The sequence below is a fragment of the Hyla sarda genome, chromosome 7 (assembly GCF_029499605.1).
Source record: "Hyla sarda isolate aHylSar1 chromosome 7, aHylSar1.hap1, whole genome shotgun sequence".
Classification (NCBI taxonomy): domain Eukaryota; kingdom Metazoa; phylum Chordata; class Amphibia; order Anura; family Hylidae; genus Hyla; species Hyla sarda.
In genome coordinates this window covers 188,271,851-188,290,641 of record NC_079195.1, presented here as the reverse complement: position 1 = coordinate 188,290,641, position 18,791 = coordinate 188,271,851, and the positions used below count along the sequence as shown (strand labels likewise).

At 44.2% G+C, this 18,791-nt stretch overlaps 1 protein-coding gene across 1 annotated transcript in view; it reads left to right on the top strand.

Annotated features, from left to right (window-relative positions):
- LOC130282926 (vitrin-like) overlaps positions 1-18,791 on the top strand; it is a 90,085-nt gene that overhangs the window by 30,962 nt on the left and 40,332 nt on the right. The gene's annotated exons all lie outside the window — the stretch shown is intronic.

The window sequence follows — 18,791 nt, the reverse complement described above, 5'->3', positions numbered from 1 at the left end:
AGTGGCTGAATGACACAGCTTGGATGAGGCTGAAGCATGAGGACACCATATTGTAGCTGAATGACACAGCGTTGAGGTGTTGGCAGCATGAGGAGGCCATATAGTGGCTGAATGACACAGCATGGAGGTGGAGGCAGCATGAGGAGACCATATAGTGGCTGAATGACCCAGCGTGGAGGTGGCGGCACAATGAGGAGACCATATAGTGGTTTAATGACACAGCCTGGAGTTGGCGTCAGCATGAGGAGACCATATAGTGGCTGAACAACACAGCCTGGAGTTGGTGGCAGCATATAGTGGCTGAATGACCCAGCGTGGAGGTGGCAGCAGCATTACGGGAGCATATAGGGGCTGAATGACACAGCGTGGAGTTTGCGGCAGGGTGAGGAGACTACATAGTGGCTGAATGACACAGCCTGGAGTTGGTGGCAGCATATAGTGGCTGAATGACACAGCCTGGAGTTTGCGACAGCATGAGGAGACCATTTAGTGGCTTAATGACCCAACGTGGAAAAACTTCCCCTGTAAGGCCCTAGTGTTGCCCTATTAATTCCCTTTTTTGCAAGTGTTACTCACCCTAATAAGGGCGGTCCCACTCAGGAAACTCTATTTCCACGTAAAAACTCTGGGAAATGGCAGTGTTTGTGTGGGGCCGCCCTTTTTAGGGCGAGTAACACTTGCCAAGAAGGGAATTAATAATGCTAGAGTAGGGCCTTACAGTGTAAGTTTTTACCCCCACCGGTTACAATGGACCATACGTTATTCCCTTCGCCCTTTTGGAGGTCTTTGCATCACATCAATACTTGGTGGTGTAGGCGGCAAATGGTATTTTTTGCACACCTTTCCTTTTGTTTGATTTAAAAAAAAAATTGGGTACATATATTTTATCCTAAGAATATTATTAAAAGTTACGTTTTACGTAATGCATATCCTCAATACTTACTTGTGGTCTGATACAGAGGAATATCTGTAACTGGAGAGCAGAGCCTTAAATATGTTTAGTACTATCCATATTTGTGAAGTGTTGGTGTGGCACCATGGTCAATCTACTCTGATACATCAGGCGTTGGTGGGTGGAAATCCTGGCTGATCCATGCCTGATTCATCTTCAAAAAGGTCAGTCTCCACATTTTTTGTGGACAAACGAGTTCTCCTTGGGGAGACTATGGCCCCTGCCACACTAAACACCCGCTCTGATGGCACATTACTGGCTGAGCAGGACAGCTTTTCCAGGGTAAACTCTGGTAGTTGCGGCCACAAATCAAGTTTGGCTTCCCTGAAGTCCAGCGGATCTTCAAGGTGTGTTGGCATGGACATGTCAAGGTATGTCCCCACCTGCCGGATCAGATCTTGCTCCAGGACTACCTGCTGCTGATGAGTTGCTTCAATATGCGGGTGAAGAAAGATACTCATCAGCAACTGTAGACTCAGGCTGCTGCTGATGGGGCTGGTACTGCTCCTGCCACCCTACCCCTCCCCAGCAGCCATGGCAGTGGAAGGTGAGCGCAGAGGGCCCCCCAAGTCAGCGAGAGGATGAACGATGGCGCAGATAGGCATCGGCCAACTGTCTACGTAGGATGTCTCAGTAGTAGGCTAGTTTGCCCTCCCTCTCAGTGGCCAAAAAAATGGCCCCCATTTTGTGCCGGTAGCGAGGGTCCAATAAGGTGGAGAGCCAGAAGTCATCCTGCTGCCGAATGGTGACAATTCGGTGGTCACTACGCAAGCACCTGAGCATGCATCCTGCCATTTGTGCAAGTGACTCGGAGGGACTCCCTGCCTCCATCTCCACCGCATACTGCCACGGTGTGTCTTGATCCTCTGTCTCACCTTCCTAATAACCCTCTATCTCCTCTAGTTGTTCCTGCTCCTCCTCTACTTTCAAATAACTAGACAAAATGCCCATCTCGCGAAACCTAAACTGTGCTCCACTGTGCCCCTCCCGCTACTCCTCCAGTTCAGCCCCTACAGGGCTCATGTGGCCATGAGATGTAGGTGCCATGTATCCAGTGCTCTGACAAACCATTGTTTCCAAACACGTGTTGTAGAAGCATTGGAATGACGTTGTTCATCCCATAATCCTGTCGACTGACTAATAATGTGGCTTCCTCAATGGGCCTGAACAAACGCACGTATGAGCTGCCACAGGTTGACATTGAAGTTGCCTAGGGGAGTCCCCCTATCCGCTTGGATCATCAAGAAATCGATGATGGCTTTTCTCTGATCGTATAGTCGGTCCAACATATGGGGGGTGGAATTCCAACCTGTGGAAACATCGCAAATCAGACTATGTTCGGGGATACCGTTCTGACGCTGCAGCTCAAGGAGGGTGTGCTTTGCGGTGTACAAGTGGCTGAAGTGCATGCAAAGTTTCCTTCCCATTTTTAGGATGTCTTGCAGATGGGGGGAACACTTCAGGAAATGCTTGATAACCAGATTGAACACGTGTGCCATGCAGGGCGCATGTCTCAGGCTTCCTTGTCGCAACGCAGACAAGATGTTCTTCCTGTTGTCGGTCACCATGCTTCTCATTTCCAGTTTTCATGGAGTAAGCCATGATTCGTTTTCTTGATGAATTACTTTTAGCAGTTCCTCCTCTGTTTTACTCCGTTCGCCAAGGCAAACCATGTGAAGAACAGCGTGACACCGCCGAGCCCTGCATACATGGTATGCTGGAGGGGCACTGAGACTTGTCCGTGTAGTGGATGCTGAGGAAACAGTGGAGGATGAGGAGGCGGAGTCTGACACTGTCACAGGACCAACGGCCTGAGAGTGTGGAGGCGGAAGCAGCGTGACCTGTCCAAGTTGCTGTTGTGGCTGTGCAGGAACCACATTCACCCAGTGGGCCCTAAAGTAGTGTTGAGCGTGAATAATTGAAATGCAAATTTTTACCCCGAATATCGGCACTCCACAATTTCACAAATATTTAGAATATAGTGATATATATGTTCGTAGTGATGAATATTCCTTTTTTGTTTGCGAATATGCAAATATTCATGAATATCGGCACTTCCAGTCAGAGGACACTGATGCCTCCCTTCTTTTAGGTGAAAGATATAATTGCTCATGCGCACTACATGAATTTCATAACTAATTTTCGTATGGAAAAAAAAAAAACGAACATAGCAAATATGCGAACTTCGAGAATATAGGACGAATATTCATCCATATATTAGAGAATTATTGCAAATTCGAATATGGCCTATGCTACTCATCACTACCGTAAAGGACATGTATTGTCCCTGACCATAGTTACAGCTCCAGACGTCAGCGCTTCCGTGCACTTTGGTACACACCGACAGGATCAAGGACTGGCCCACCTATTGTTCCACAAAATTGTGCAGGGCTGTTACTGCCTTATTCACAAAGAAATGTTTGGAACTCTCCACCTCGGCTCGGCACAAGCCATCAGTTCTCTGAAAGGTGCAGAGTCCACCACTTGAAAAGGTAGGGACTGCAGCACTAGCATCTTGGACAGAAGCACAATCAGCTTCTGCGCCGTTGGAGGAGTGGGCGCATGGAGGAGTTGTCTCTTGGACATCGCTTTGCCGATGGATTGCTGGCGGAATGACTCGAAGTAGGAGGAGCAGGAGCATCTGGATCGACCGAAGATGGGTATGACACACAGCTTCCTTTGGCTGAGGTGGTGGAGCCTTGGCTGGCTTAAACAGGGAGCGGCGTGCCACTGGGCCAGGCTGGGCGTCACCATAAAGGCTGCTTTATGGTGACGCTGCATATATTGATGCAGGGCCATGGTGCCAACATTGGGACCCTGGACACACTTCACCTTCTGCCGACACATCTTGCATCTAGCAAGGTTAACATCCTCCGGATGCTTGATGAAGAACTGCCACACCGCCGAGTAGCTGATCTTCCCACCAACAGTCCGCAATTATTGACTGCTACTGCCACCAACTCCAGGAACCCCTGTTCCACTACCTCACGGGAAGGTAGGCTGCCGTGAAACAGGTGGTCTACCCGGGCATGTTTTGCTCCAGACTTTCCACTTCTGCCACCATCGAGTTGTGTCTGCTCATCACTGATGTCCTCCTCAGGTTCCTCAACAGTGTCTGCTTAAGGAACCTGAACGCTCGCAACACCACCTCCCACACCACTTTCCTCATCCCTACTTTCCGGCCTAGGTGAGGAAGCGGCGGATGTCTCCTCCACTTCTTGGCTGGCTAGTAGCTGCTGACTGTCCTCTAGTAGATCGTCCTCACTAAATAGTGGAGCTGAACCCACAGCATAAGATACTTTTTTAGGGGAGGGAACAGCATAGGACAGAGGCAATGGGAGGACAGGGACTGCTTCTGGGCCATGCCAACTGATGGTTGTGTCAGAGGAACCCACCGACTGTTGACTGGGGGTGTCAGATGTCACTTGTGATGAAGTGGATGATGGCAGATGGGTTGCTTGTCGAGAAACAACCACTAGCTGGTACGGGGAGCTCAAGCCTCTGGCTGTGACTCCTGCTGCCACTCGCCCCTAGTCTGCTGTGACCTCTGCCTGATGAATTTAGGCCTCTGCCACTCCTCTGTGCATGTCCTGGCACTTCTCTGACTGACATACTTAGTGCGTATATGAGGGGAGTACAATATGCTCCACTATGCTTAAAACAGTATTTGTCTACAACACCAGCAGGCCTTTTACAGTAACTAGGCCCTTAAGACTTTAACAGGAACAAAATAGTACACCACTTAGATGTACGTATGTGATATGCACTTATGAGGGGAGGACAATGCACTCCACTATGCTTAAACAGTATTTGTCTACAACACCAGCAGGTGTATACTTTTCCCTGGCCTTTCACAGTATCTAGGCCCTTAAAACTTTAACAGGAACAAAATGATACACCACTTAGATGTACGCAAAGGTCACAGTTACACTTAATAAAGCACAATATCCTTTTAGTGCTCTGCTCATCCTAACTGGCTGGCTACTATTAGGTTTTCAGTTGTTGTACACACCAGTGCTGCAGCACACAGTCGCTGTGTACTACACCCAAAATTGCACTTTCTCTCTCAATCTCACTCCCTTCCCTATCAGTGATTCTAGGCTGGATTTGGGCTTGGGGTGCTGTAAAAAGAAAGGTTTTCTGTGCAACACACTGCTCTCTGTCCCTTTCTGCAACAGAACGCTGATGTGACTGGGAGGTGAATCGCTGCTGTAAAAATGCTTTCTGTGCAACACACACTTCTGTCTGTCCCTCTCTCTCTGCAATAAAAGGCTGATGTGACTGGCCGCAAGATGGCTGCCGATTATATGGGGCTGTGACATCACAGGGGTGGCTGGCTGCTGATGGGCTGCATGCGATTCAGGGTCATCCCTCACCCTTGTTCCCGCCTTCCCAGGTTTCCTTGCCCCATGTCTTCACATGTGGATCCACCATTTTAGATGCCCTGGAGCCTGGACCACACTAAATGGAGTATAATGAAGCGATTCGCGCGATCGAATCGCGGCCATATTTGCATTCATTGCAAATCAAATTTTTCCTGAAATTCGTAACAAATTCGGATTTGTCAGATTCTCTTCACTCATCCCTACTGAAGGCCATAGAGTCAACAAGATGGTATGGGAGAGCCTGCGTCACCAACTGCTTGACCAGGTGAACATTAACCCCTTAAGGACCGAGATCATTTTGGCCTTAAGGACCAGAGCAATTTTGCACATCTGACTATTGTCACTTTAAGCATTAGTAACTTTGGGATGCTTTTACTTATGAAGTTGATTCCGAGATTATTTTTTCGTGACATATTCTACTTTATCACAGTGGTAAATTTTCGGCGATACTTGCATAATTTCTTGGTGAAAAATTCCAAAATTTCATGGAAAATTAGAAAATGTAGCATTTTTCAAACTTTGAAGCTCTCTACTTGTGAGGAAAATACAGGGTGAGGAATTTATATGGATACACCTTAATAAAATGGGAATGGTTGGTGATATTAACTTCCTGTTTGTGGCACATTAGTATATGTGAGGGGGGAAACTTTTCAAGATGGGTGGTGACCATGGTGGCCATTTTGAAGTCGGCCATTTTGAATCCAACTTTTGTTTTTTCAATAGGAAGAGGGTCATGTGACACATCAAACTTATTGGGAATTTCCCCCCAAAAATACTGGTGTGCTTGGTTTTAACGTAACTTTATTCTTTCATGAGTTATTTACAAGTTTCTCTTTGTTTACAGCCATTGACATGTCGTCGAGGTTAACACATGAGGAGCGGAGAGAAATTGTGTTGCTGTCTGGTGAACACAGTAACCGGGTCATTGCAGCAGATTTCAATGCAAGACACCCTACGAGACCACCCATCTCCCATGCTACAGTTAGCAAACTGCTTGCTAAGTTTCCTGAAACTGGTTCAATGTTGGATTTGCCAAAATGTGGACGCATGAAATCTGTCACTAATGAAGAAACATCAGTGGCTATCCTAGCTTCATTCAGCAAGAGCCCACAGCGTAGCACTCTCCGCATGTCACTGGAGAGTGGCATTAGTCGAACATCCCTTCGGCAGATATTAGCTACTCACAAATGGCACCCTTACAAACTCCAGCTACTGCAGCATCTCAATGAGGATGACCCAGATCGGTGCAGTGAATTTGCAGAATGTGCAAAACTAAAATTGGAACTGGACCCTCAGTTTACGCAGAAGATTTTGTTCAGTGATGAGGCAAACTTTTATGTGAATGGTGAAGTTAACAAACAAAACCACCGCTATTAGTCTGACACTAACCCACATTGGATAGATCCCTCCAAGACTGTTGGAACACAAAAATTGATGGTATGGTGTGGTATATGGGGTACAAAGATAGTGGGGCCATTCTTCATCAATGGAAACCTCAAGGCCACTGGATATGTGAAATTGCTACATGATCATGTGTTTCCCTCCTTATGCACTGAAGCTTGCACGTTCCCTGAGTTTTTCCAGCAAGATGGTGCACCACCACATTATGGGTGTCAGGTCAGTGCATTCCTAGATGAACAGTTTCCTGGAAAGTGGATTGGTCGTCGTGGGCCAGTTGAATGGCCCCCAAGGTCTCCCGATCTGACCCCCTTAGACTTTTATCTTTGGGGTCATCTGAAGGCAATTGTCTATGCTGTGAAGATACGAGATGTGCAGCACCTGAAACTACAGATACTGGAAGATTGTGCTAGCATTTCTCCTGCGGTGTTGCTATCAGTGTGTGAAGAATGGGAGAAGAGGGTTGCATTGTTAATCCAACACAATGGGCAGCACATTGAACACATGTTATAAGTGGTCAGAAACTTGTAAATAACTCATGAAAGAATAAAGTTACGTTAAAATAAAGCACATCATTGTTTTTCTTGTGAAATTCACAATAAGTTTGATGTGTCACATGACCCTCTTCCTATTGAAAAAACAAAAGTTGGATTAAAAATGACCGCCATGGTCCATCTTGAAAAGTTTCCCCCCTCACATATACTAATGTGCCACAAACAGGAAGTTAATATCACCAACCATTCCCATTTTATTAAGGTGTATCCATTTAAATGGCCCACCCTGTACACATACCAAATAAATCATATATTGATTCACACATACAATATGCATACTTTATGTTGGCATCATAAAGTTGACATGTTTTTACTTTTGGAAGACATCAGAGGGCTTCAAAGTTCAGCAGCAATTTTCCAATTTTTCAAAACATTTTCAAAATCAGAATTTTTCAGGGACCAGTTCAGTTTTGAAGTGAATTTGAAGGTCCTTTATATTGGAAATACCCCATAAATTACCCCATTATAAAAACTGCACCCATCAAAGTATACAAAATGATATTCAGAACGTTTGTTAACCCTGTTTGTTAGGTGTTTCACAGGAATTGCAGCAAATTGAAGGAGAAAATTCAAAATCCCCATTTTTTTACACTAACATGTTCTTGTAGACCCAGTTTTTGAATTTTTACAAGGGGTAAAAGGAGAAAATGCCCCCCTAAATGTGTAAGCCAATTTCTCTCGGGTAAGGAAATACCTCATATGTGAACGTAAAATGCTCTTTGGGTGCAATAGATGGCTCAGAAGCGAAGGAGCGACAATGGGATTTTGGAGAGTGAATTTTGGTGAAATGGTTTTAGGGGGGCATGTCGCATTTAGGAAGCCCCTATGGTTTCACAACAGCAAAAATAAAAACACATGGTATACTAATTTGGAATCTGCACACTTTAAGGTACGTAAGAAGGGGTACAGTTAGCCCTAACACCCCACAGGTGTTTGACAACTTTTCGTTAAATTAGGATGTGCAAATGAAAAAAAAATGTTTTCACTAAAATGCAGTTTTCCCCAAATTTACCATTTTTACAGGAGGTAATAGGAGAAAATGCCACCCAAAATTTCTAACCCCATTTCTTCTGAGTACGGAAGTACCCCATATGTGGACGTCAAGTGCTCTGCTGGCGCACTACAATGCTCAGAAGAGAAGGAGCCACATATGGCTTTTTGAAAGCAAATAACATTTTTCATTTTCATGGACAACTGTTCCAAAAATCTGTCAGACACCTGTGGGGTGTAAATGCTCACTGCACCCCTTATTAAATTCTGTGAGGGGTGTAGTTCCAAAATGGGGTCAAATGTGGGGTGGGTTCCACCGTTCTGGCACCATGGGGGCTTTGTAAACGCACATGGCCTTCAATTCCAGCCAAATTCTTTCTCCAAAAGTCAAATGGCGCTCCTTCTCTTCTGAGCATTCGAGTGCACTGCAGAGCACTTTACATCCACATGTGGGGTATTTATATACTCAGAAGAAATGGGGTTACAAATTTTGGGGTGCTTTTTTCCTCTTACCCCTTGTGAAGATTCAAAATTTGGGATAACACCAGCATTTTAGTGAAAAAATAAAAAAATTTCATTTTCAACAAAACTTCTTCAAACACCTGTGGGTAGTTAAGGCTCACTATACCCCTTTTACGTTCCTTTAGGGGTGTAGTTTTCAAAATGGGGTCACATGTGTTTTTTTTTTGTGTTTATGTCAGAACTGCTGTAACGATCAGCCACCCCTGTGCAAATCACCTCAAATGTACATGGAGCTCTCTCACACTTGAGCTTTGTTGTGTGCCCGCAGAGCACATTTTACATCCACATATGAGGTATTTCCGTACTCAGGAGAAGTTGCATAACAAATTTTGGGGGTCTTTTTTCCCTTTTACCTTTTGTGAAAATGTAATTTTTTTACAATAACATGCTTGAGTAGACCCCAACTTTACCTTTTCATAAGGAGTAAAAGGAGAAAAAGACCCCCCAAAATTTGTTAGGCAATTTCTCCCGAGTATGGAAATATCCCATATGTGGCCCTAAACTGTTGCCTTGAAATACGACAGGGCTCTGAAATGAGAGAGCGCCAATGCATATTTGAGGCCTAAATTAGGGATTTGCATAGGTATGGACATAGGGGTATTCTAAGCCAGTGATACCCAAACAGGGTGCCTCCAGCTGTTGCAAAACTCCCAGCATGCCTGGACAGTCAATGGCTGTCCGGCAATACTGGGAGTTGTCGTTTTGCAACAGCTGGAGGCTCCGTTTTGGAAACGGTGCCTTACCTGATGTTTTTCATTTTTATTGGGGGGGGGGGACTGTGTAGGGGTATGTGTGTCTGTAGTGTTTTACTTTTTATTTTGTGTAGTGAGGTGTACTTTTGTTTTTAGGGTACATTCACACGGGCATGAAACTCGCTATAAACCCGCCCATGTGAATGTACCCTGTACATTCACATGGGGGGGGCGGAGCAAACCTCGAGCTGTTGCAAATATACAACTCTCAGCATGCCCTTTGGCTGTCCGTGCATGATGGGAGTTGTATTTTTGCAACATATGGAGGGCTGCAGTTTTTGGGACCACTGTGCAGTGTTCTTCAATCTGTGCTCTTCCAGATGTTGCAAAACTACAACTCCCAGCATGCCCACACAGTCCAGGCATGCTGAGAGTTGTAGTTCTACAATATCTGGCCCTTCAGATGTTGCCGAACTTCAACTCCCAGCATGCCTGGACAGTCTAGGCATGCTTGGAGTGGAAGTTTTGCAACATCTGGAGGGCTACAGTTTGGACACCACTACTTAGTGGTCTCCCAACTGTTCTCCTCCAGTTGTTACAAAACTACAACTCCCAGCATGCCCTTCGGCTGTCTTGGCATGCTGGGAGTTGTAGCTTTGCAACAACTGGAGGCATACTGGTTGGGAAACATTGTTTCCTAAATCAGTGTTTCCCAACCCGTGTGCCTCAAGCTGTTGCAAAACTTCAACTCCAAGCATGCCCAGACTGCCTAGGCATGCTGGGAGTTGTAGTTCGGCAACATCTGAAGGGCCAGATGTTACAGAACTACAACTCCCAGCATGTCTGGACTGTCTGGGCATGAGAGTTGTAGTTTTGCAACATCTGGAAGAGCACAGATTGGAGACCACTGCACAGTGGTCTCCAAACTGCGGCCCTCCAGATGTAGCAAAACTACAACTCCCAGCATGCCCAGACAGCCAAAGGCAGCAGTGAATATCACTTTACGGCGATTTTCACTGCTGCTTCCACTTGCCTGCCGTCACTGCCTTTAAGATTTGCCTGCCGCCTCCACGTGTGCCTGCCGCCGGTCCCCGGTCCTTACTACCGCGCCGTCCCCGCCGGGCCTCCCGCAGCTCCCGGGATCCTCTTCCCCTGCTCTGCCCGACTTTTAGGGGCGGGCAGAACGGGGATCCGAACTTTAACCTCCCAGTCAGCAATCAGTGATCGCTGACCAGGACCATCCACAGATGGTCCTGGGGGGGGGGTTGCAGAAGTTGTCCACCGCTGGTATCAGCGGGACTTCTGCCAGTTAACCCGTGCGATGCCGCGCATCGCCGGCTTAAAGGGTAGCTCCCACCATCACTTTTTTTCTTTTTTCTGTCCCTGCCTATTACCCATCTATCCCTAATCCCCCCCCCCCTGCCTTTAATTTTTTTATTTTTTTTTACATATTAAAAATGCCTTTTTGTCTGCCTGGTAGTGTGCCCACTACCAGGCAGACTTCCCCAGCAGGCACCACGTCACTGATGCCTGCTGGGGCCGACACTTCCGCCCGTAGTTCACCTATACAGGGCGCCTCCAGCTGTTTCCCCACTGCAACTCCCAGCTTGCCCTGACATCTATTGGCTGTCAGAGCATGCTGTGAGTTGTAGTGGGGAAACAACTGGAGGCATACTGTATAGGTGAACACAGTGATGGCCGCATATCCCGCTCCCGCCGCGCAGCCCGCAACCCCCCTGTCCCCGCTGTGCCGCTAAACCCACTACCCCCCCTCCCCTCCTCTCCCCCTTCAAAAGCATAAGCATTGAGAACAGTAATTTTACCTGTCGCCGGGAGCCGGGGCCGGCGTGCGAGGCCAGGGAGCCTGCGCGCGTCCTCTTCCTTCAAATCGCTCGCTCCCGCCTGTCTGATTGACAGGCGGGAGCGAGCACCGCAGTGAATGAATTCCGACTCGTTGCCAGGCTTCAACGAGTCGGAATTCATTAGTGACGTCACTGCCGAATGCATTCGGCCACTAGGAGGGCGACCCCTAGTGGCCGAATTTAAAAGTGATTTTAAACTGTTTTAAAATCACTTTTTTTTTTATTAAAGTATATTAGAGGTATGTTGTAGTACTTAAGTACTACAACATATCAATTTTTTGATTTCATGACAGTGCCCATTTAACTGAATTACTTTTATAAACGTCATGATGCGCGAACTACCAGCACATCATGATGTTTATATAAGTCATTTGCGGGAAGGGGTTAAGGCCCGCCACAACAGGGTGACTGGGTGAACACTGTTGTCTGGAGGACATGAATTTCCCAATAGACAAATGAGGGGATTGAGGAGGAGGAGGCAACACTGATGAGTACAAGACAGATATGCTGCCTGTGGACATGGCCTGGCTGCTAGACAGTTGGGAGGGAGTGGAATCTGGAGGAACATCAGTAGCAGCAGCATCTCGACTGTCCCACGCGGCCTTGTGGTGATGCTCCATATGCTTATGTAGAGACTTGGGGGGAGATTTATCAAAACCTGTCCAGAGAAAAAGTTGCTGAGTTGCCTATAGCAACCAATCAGCTTGCTTCTTTCATTTTTGAAAAGGCCTGTAAAAAAATGAAAGAATCGATCTGATTGGTTGCTATGGGGAACTTAGCAACTTTTCCTCTGGAAAGGTTTTGATAAATCTCCCTCTTGGTTTCTACACTCGGACCATGGCCAAGGTTTGCTTTCTGTCTTCATAGAGGATAAAGTGTCACTTGTCTGCATCTGGTAAGGTGAAAAATTATTTCCAAACAGCAGAATACCAGACTGGGACTGCACCACCAGAATGTGCCCTCCTCTGGAAGGTCTTTTTTATAGAACCTACACAGGGAGCAGTGTCTCCGTCACCTGCTCTCATCAGATCAGCAGCCCTACATTTGTTATGTTTCACAGGTCGTCTTCCCCTACCTCGGCTATGCTCTTCTTCCCTGACACTGCCAATATCCTCCTGCCCTTAACAGATCAGCACCTCCTCAACTGGTTCCCCTTTATGTTTAACGCAACATCATCCTCAACATATTACTCCTCTATGTCTACTCGTCTCTGCATGAACTTCTTAGGCTCCTTGCTCCCCCTCAGCATAGCCACCATGACTCCTTACTGTTTCCCCACCACACCTACCACCACCAGTCCTGCTAGTGCTTTGCTTGGTCACTGATTCCCCCTCCACCACCTCGGCAACAAACTCCAAAGCTTGACTCTCCCTACACAGCTCCTCCTCGTAGCTAGTGCTAACCTTCTGCATAGCAGTAGGGGGGAGGCAAAGGCATAGAGGAGGAAACATAGCATCTAGGATGGACATTTTCACTGTGCCATGTGACTGTAGACGAGGAAGAATCCACTAACAGGAGTAAGACTCCTAAGAACACTGAGTCATCCAGTCCAGAAAAAAAAAAAGCTTCATCTTGTAAAACCACTGTCAAGTAGTGAGAACTTGGGATGGCTGCTCCTACTACCACCAGGCACCTGGCTGCTGTTGCTGCTACCTGTACTGGTGCTGGTACTGGCACCAATATTCTTACTGGCAGAGGACATGGCAGGAGTCTTCTGTCCTCTACTCCATCCAACATTCCCTTTACCAAACATGACATTAGAGGTTACTAATGCATGTGACTTAAAGGCATTTATTGCTTTTTTGTTATGACACAACTAGGAAGATATAATATGTGTTCCAGTAAACCACTAGTATGCAGGAAAACTGTACCAAGAGGATGTTATGAGCGGCCTCTTGAAAAAGGATAGAGGTTATAAAAGTGTAGGGGTGGAGGCAGTCCGAACTGATATACCTAATAATGGTGAGACTGATTCTATGCACCAATCTTTAGTTTAGCTGCATGATGGCAGTAATATTGAACATTGGCAACATAACTTTTTGGTCAAATTGGTTCTACCATATGTGCATAGTTTACTAGAGGCTCATTGTAGCCAGACTCATCTGTGTACTTTTGCGCTTATGAGTATATATGTATAAGCATGATATACTTCAAACTTACATTGCTATAGTAGGTTATTGTACCATAGAGAACTACAGTACCACATATTGTCCTCTTTTAATATTTTGCAAATTGCACCCTCCTTTACCAAACACTTTGGAGGTTAGTTTTTTTTACAAATGCATGTGACTTGAAGGCATTTGTTGCTTTTTCGCAATGTCACAAACTAGGAAAATATAAGATGTGTTTTAGTAAACCACTAGTTGTCAGGCTTTTTGGTACCGATATAATCAGATGTTATGATATGAAAGATGTATGAATCAAAATTATTCAATTTAATGAATTTTCACCAAGTCAGGAAGTTAGGGAAAAACAGTATGTTTGAGAAACAGAGTGGAATGTGTGAAGTAATCAAAATGGATTACTCAAGACAATACCCATGATTTTTGACAAGTCTCCAAGGAAAGTCCTGGAGAGTGAAACTCATTGTCTGTCATTTTCACTCCAATGGGGGGTCTGCTCTGTACACCTGGATACAGGTGTGTGTGTGTGTGTGTTTAACAATGTATTTGCATTCTATTTATCTGTATCTCTGGCCATCTATTTGAGATACCTGAGAAGTATCAATGGCATTGTCTTGTCTTGGATTATGTGTATACAGGTGATAAGGTGGCCAAAATAATCTTTTGCATCTCTAACACAATTATAGTAAATTAATGTTTAGCTGTGATGTCACGTAACTAGACATGTGACTAGCCCTGATTTCCATATACACACCCACCAGTCATCATTGGATGACATTATATTTATTTGGGTGGACCCTTAAGATAGGAAACAGGTTAAAACATGGGTGAAGGAGAACTAGAGGGAGAGCTAGAGGAACTGCAGGACACAGAAAGGGGGACCCCATCCTCATTACAGATCCTCATTACTGAAGTTCCTAGAGGCTACCTGAAGGGGCGGAGCTATGAAGAGCCAGGGAGAAAAACTTTAGTCCATAAGTAATTTCTTCTACGATTACCGGTTATGACTACAGGCGTTCCCATGGACCCCAGGCAGCCATCTTTCTGTGATTCAGAAGTACTCTCAGTAAGATACACAGGTTTCTTATTTAATTAAGTTACCTCCTTTTAATGTGGACAGAATTATGTTATGTATAGGAGCAGACCTGGCTTTTATATATAACCTCAATTTTATCTAAATACAAAACGCACCTATTATGCTAAACTTCTTTTACTTAAATCTCAGCAGCAAAAGAACTTATGAAATATTACAGTGAAAAAACGTTAACGTAGAGCATGACATGGCGTAACCATACATGCTGACATGTCAATAACCAATCAGAGTGTGGTACAGCATATGTAAGTCACAGTTAGTAATACATCTTCCTCTTCTTTTGCTGCTCAGCAGCCATAACAGATGAGTATAATTTTGTCCATTGTTTTATACAGAGTTTTAGGTTTCTATATGATCATATGATTCTGTATTAAATGTTGTTTCCTATATAAATTTCATATATATATATTCTTTAATATATATAGATTTATATAATTTTGTATTATTTGCAAGTTTATTTCTCATATTGGGTATATTTTGTTTGCCATAGTTAATATATACGTATTTGTCCAACACATTCCCCCCCCCCATTCTTTCCCCTTCCCCTCCCCCCTTTCATTCCTTATATATATAATTTTCCTTCTGTCCCTTTACTTAATTTTCTCATAACCTTTCTATAGTTATTTATACATTACCTGACACTGTGTCACTTCCGATTACCTCTTCAATTCTTCTGCTTTGCTTGGCTTTCTCCTGCGCCCGCTCTCCGGCCTCTCTTCTCTATTTCTTCCTGCGCCACCGCCGCCATTTTGCCGAGGCCCGCCGTCTGGTCTCGCGATCGTTACGCAGCAGAGTGGTGATCACCTGTTGCGCAGTTGCTAAGACCCCCGTCATTCGCCGGAGCTCCGTGTCGCAGATACATTGTATACACCTTCTCCTCTCCTATTGGTGATAGGTTTTTCATTATATCGGCATTTTTTCTGCTCTATCTCGTTTCTTATCTCACTCTGCCATCTAGTGACAGTTTTATCAACTGCACTTTCCCAAAAATGTTATATATTTGTTATATATATATTCTGCCTTAATTTGATTGGCATATACAGTCAACTATATATATATATATATATATATATATATATATATATATATATATATATATATATATATATATATATTATTGTTCTTCTTGCCAGAGCTAGATTTTTCTCATGATGGATGTGGTTGAGGATCCTAAAACAGTTTCCAAAGATACCCGCCCCCAAACCATGGCCTCCAACATTGGTACTCCTGACCCAGTACTGGATAATTATATTAAGGACCTAGTAGATGACTCTGTATCTAGGTCAGTAAATTCTGCTGTTCAATCAGCTGTTTCTGTACTCCAGGACAGTATTTCAAAGTCTATGTCCTTGGTTTTGTCTCACTCTGGGCACAATGAGGGACATTTATCAATGTTTGCTTATGTATTCTTTTTTTTAGTAATTTTTTCCTTACTTTTTTTTTGCTTATGTGTGACTTATTTATCAAATTGTTTCAGCCTGTTGATAATTTTCTTTCACGTAAGCATTTTTTTCTTTTTTACTTTGGTAGTAGCTTTTTCTGCTCCATGTTTAAGCTGGAGTAAATTTAGTCAATTTTTAACCCTGTTGCGACTTTTTTTTTGCACAGTTGCGACTGTCGCAGTTAATAAATACCTGACTACCCGTAGTCAATTTTAAAATTATTACTACGTAGTTAATTTTTGGAAAACTTGCTTTTCTCGCTTTCCAGTCAAAATGTCGCACGAAAAATCGCGTAGTCGCAGTTGCGACAATTTTGCGACAATTATAGTAAAGAAAACCTGACTTAACCCGTTGATAAATGTCCATAAATATTACTGTACCAAATATTCCTCTCCCTAATATTTCCACTTCATCTGACCATTTTTGGTCGCCTGAAACTTAGTTTCAAAGTTGGCTAAGGGTTTCCATACCCATAAGAAAGCCACCTCAAAAAGGCATCACGCTCATGACGGCAAGGTTCCCCATAAAAAACGTTCCAAAGAGGTTCGCCAAGTTACATCTAATGATGACAGACCTATGCCAGGTCACTCTGATTATCGCACTCAAACAACCCTCTACACAAGAGGAGGTTAGAGCCAAAAAGCCTAGAAAGACCGTACAATGGTCCAAACTAAACTCGTTTAACGAGTATAATTCTGATGAATCCGCTGACACCTCTAGAAGATGCCCTAGAGGACTTAGAATACATTTCTGATGAGAGCGGTGAAATAATTGAAGACCTTGATGCTCAGGAGGCAATAATATTAGACCCGGACACCTCTTATTTTGACCCTTCCCTTATTCATAACCCTAGATCCAGGGAATGGCTCCCTAAGCCTGTTGTTGCTACATTCCTTGCTCAACGGGTTAATAAGGGGTTGGACAAATCCACCCGTAGTAAACTTAAGTCTGAGTGTCCGAGACCCTCTCTCCCTCATTGTTCCTCTACTACTCCAGAAATTGACCCAGTTTTGAACAAATTTTTAATGAAATCTGGCAAGAACCCTAAAAAAGGGATAGAAAGAAGTTTTAGGGCCTGTCAGGATAAACTCCTGGACATGCTTGGTCCGCTGTCAAAGATTCTTGATCTGGTGGAGGAATCCTCTGATACTCAAAGACCCGTAGATACGGAAGTTTTAAAAGGATGGCCTCAGCGGGCAGTGTGCTTCATAGACAATGCCAACGCAGCCCTATCCACTGAGCGGAAACGCTCAATCCTTATGAGGATTGACCCCCAATTAACTAATTTGGCCTCAAATGACCCTCCTCGCCCCACAGAAGGACCTTTTATTTGGGGAAGAATTTATTCATGAGATGAACAAATATGTTGGATTATTTTCTTCCATTAATAAGGCACAATCAAATTTAAAAAAGGTATTCTCTAATCGAATTTTTGGAAGGGCCGGAAAGGGACTGAGCCGCTTTTCCGTCCGCTCTCAACCATTCAGACATTCTACAAGAGGCTCCTTCCCTCCATATCAACAATCCCATCAGCATTCCTATCAACCACCCTACGGACCGCCATCCTCCAACCCCTCTCTGTTCTTCCCATACCGGGCCAGACCCTGGAGAACAAGAGGCCAGCGTGGAGTGCCAAGAGCAAGACCTTCATCTTCAGGTGAGTGCACCTCTTTCTATCAAAACTGTTCCATTGGGCGGAAGGCTAGTCCATTTTTTGACAAATTGGACTATGATGACTTCCGATTCATGGATCCTAAATACTGTTTCAGGCTTCCAAATAGAGTTTGTATCTCTACCCATTCAGCCTTGTCTTCCTCATCCAATCCAATTCTCCTCAATAGATAAAAATTTGATCGACTCAGAAGTGGAAGATCTTATTGCGAAAAACGCCATTTTATCTGTCCCTTTGAATTCTCTGGGATTTGTCAGCAATCTCTTTCTTGTAAAAAAGAAAGACGGAGGTCACAGACCTGTAATCAACCTAAGACTACTCAATTTTGTTGTGTACAGGCATTTCAAGATGGAGGGTATCCATCTTTTGAGGGACATACTGCTATAGGACGATTGGTTGATCACAATAGATCTGAAGGATGCTTACCTAACGGTTCCTATACATCCTTCTTCCCAACCTTATCTACAATTCCTGTGGAACAACTGAAAATGGCAATTCAATTGCCTTCCTTTCGGACTTTCTTCACAGCCCCTTGGTGTTTTACCAAACTTTTGAAGCCAATAGTCGCCTTACTCAGAAGCCGAGGTGTACGCCTGATTATTTACCTCGAATCCTCCAAGGAACAGCCCAGGTTAAAAGCAGCGCACAAGACTTCAAAGGTAAAATGATTTATTTACCCGGCATGCAATGCGTTTCGCTGAACAACCAGCTTCATCAGGCATGTTAGGGGTAGAGACACATGCGGTATTTATACATAATAATTAACCCATACATTGCTGATGTAAAAGCAATGTGCAGGAACACATAAAAACACACATAAAAACTAGTAGATTGATAGTTAAAAATACCACAAACATATACTAAAACAGAATAAATATAAAAGATATGTAAAAAATATATGAAAAACAAAAATAATATATATATAATATAATAGTGGAAAGCCGGTCATGCTCAATCATCTCATTTAAACCACCAGGAAAAAGGGAACCAAGTGAAAAAATCCAATATGACTCCCTATTAATTAACCTTTGGAAACGATTTTTTATAGTGGATAGTATAACTTCAATAATTTTAAATTTTATACAATCAAAATTACCTGCATGGAT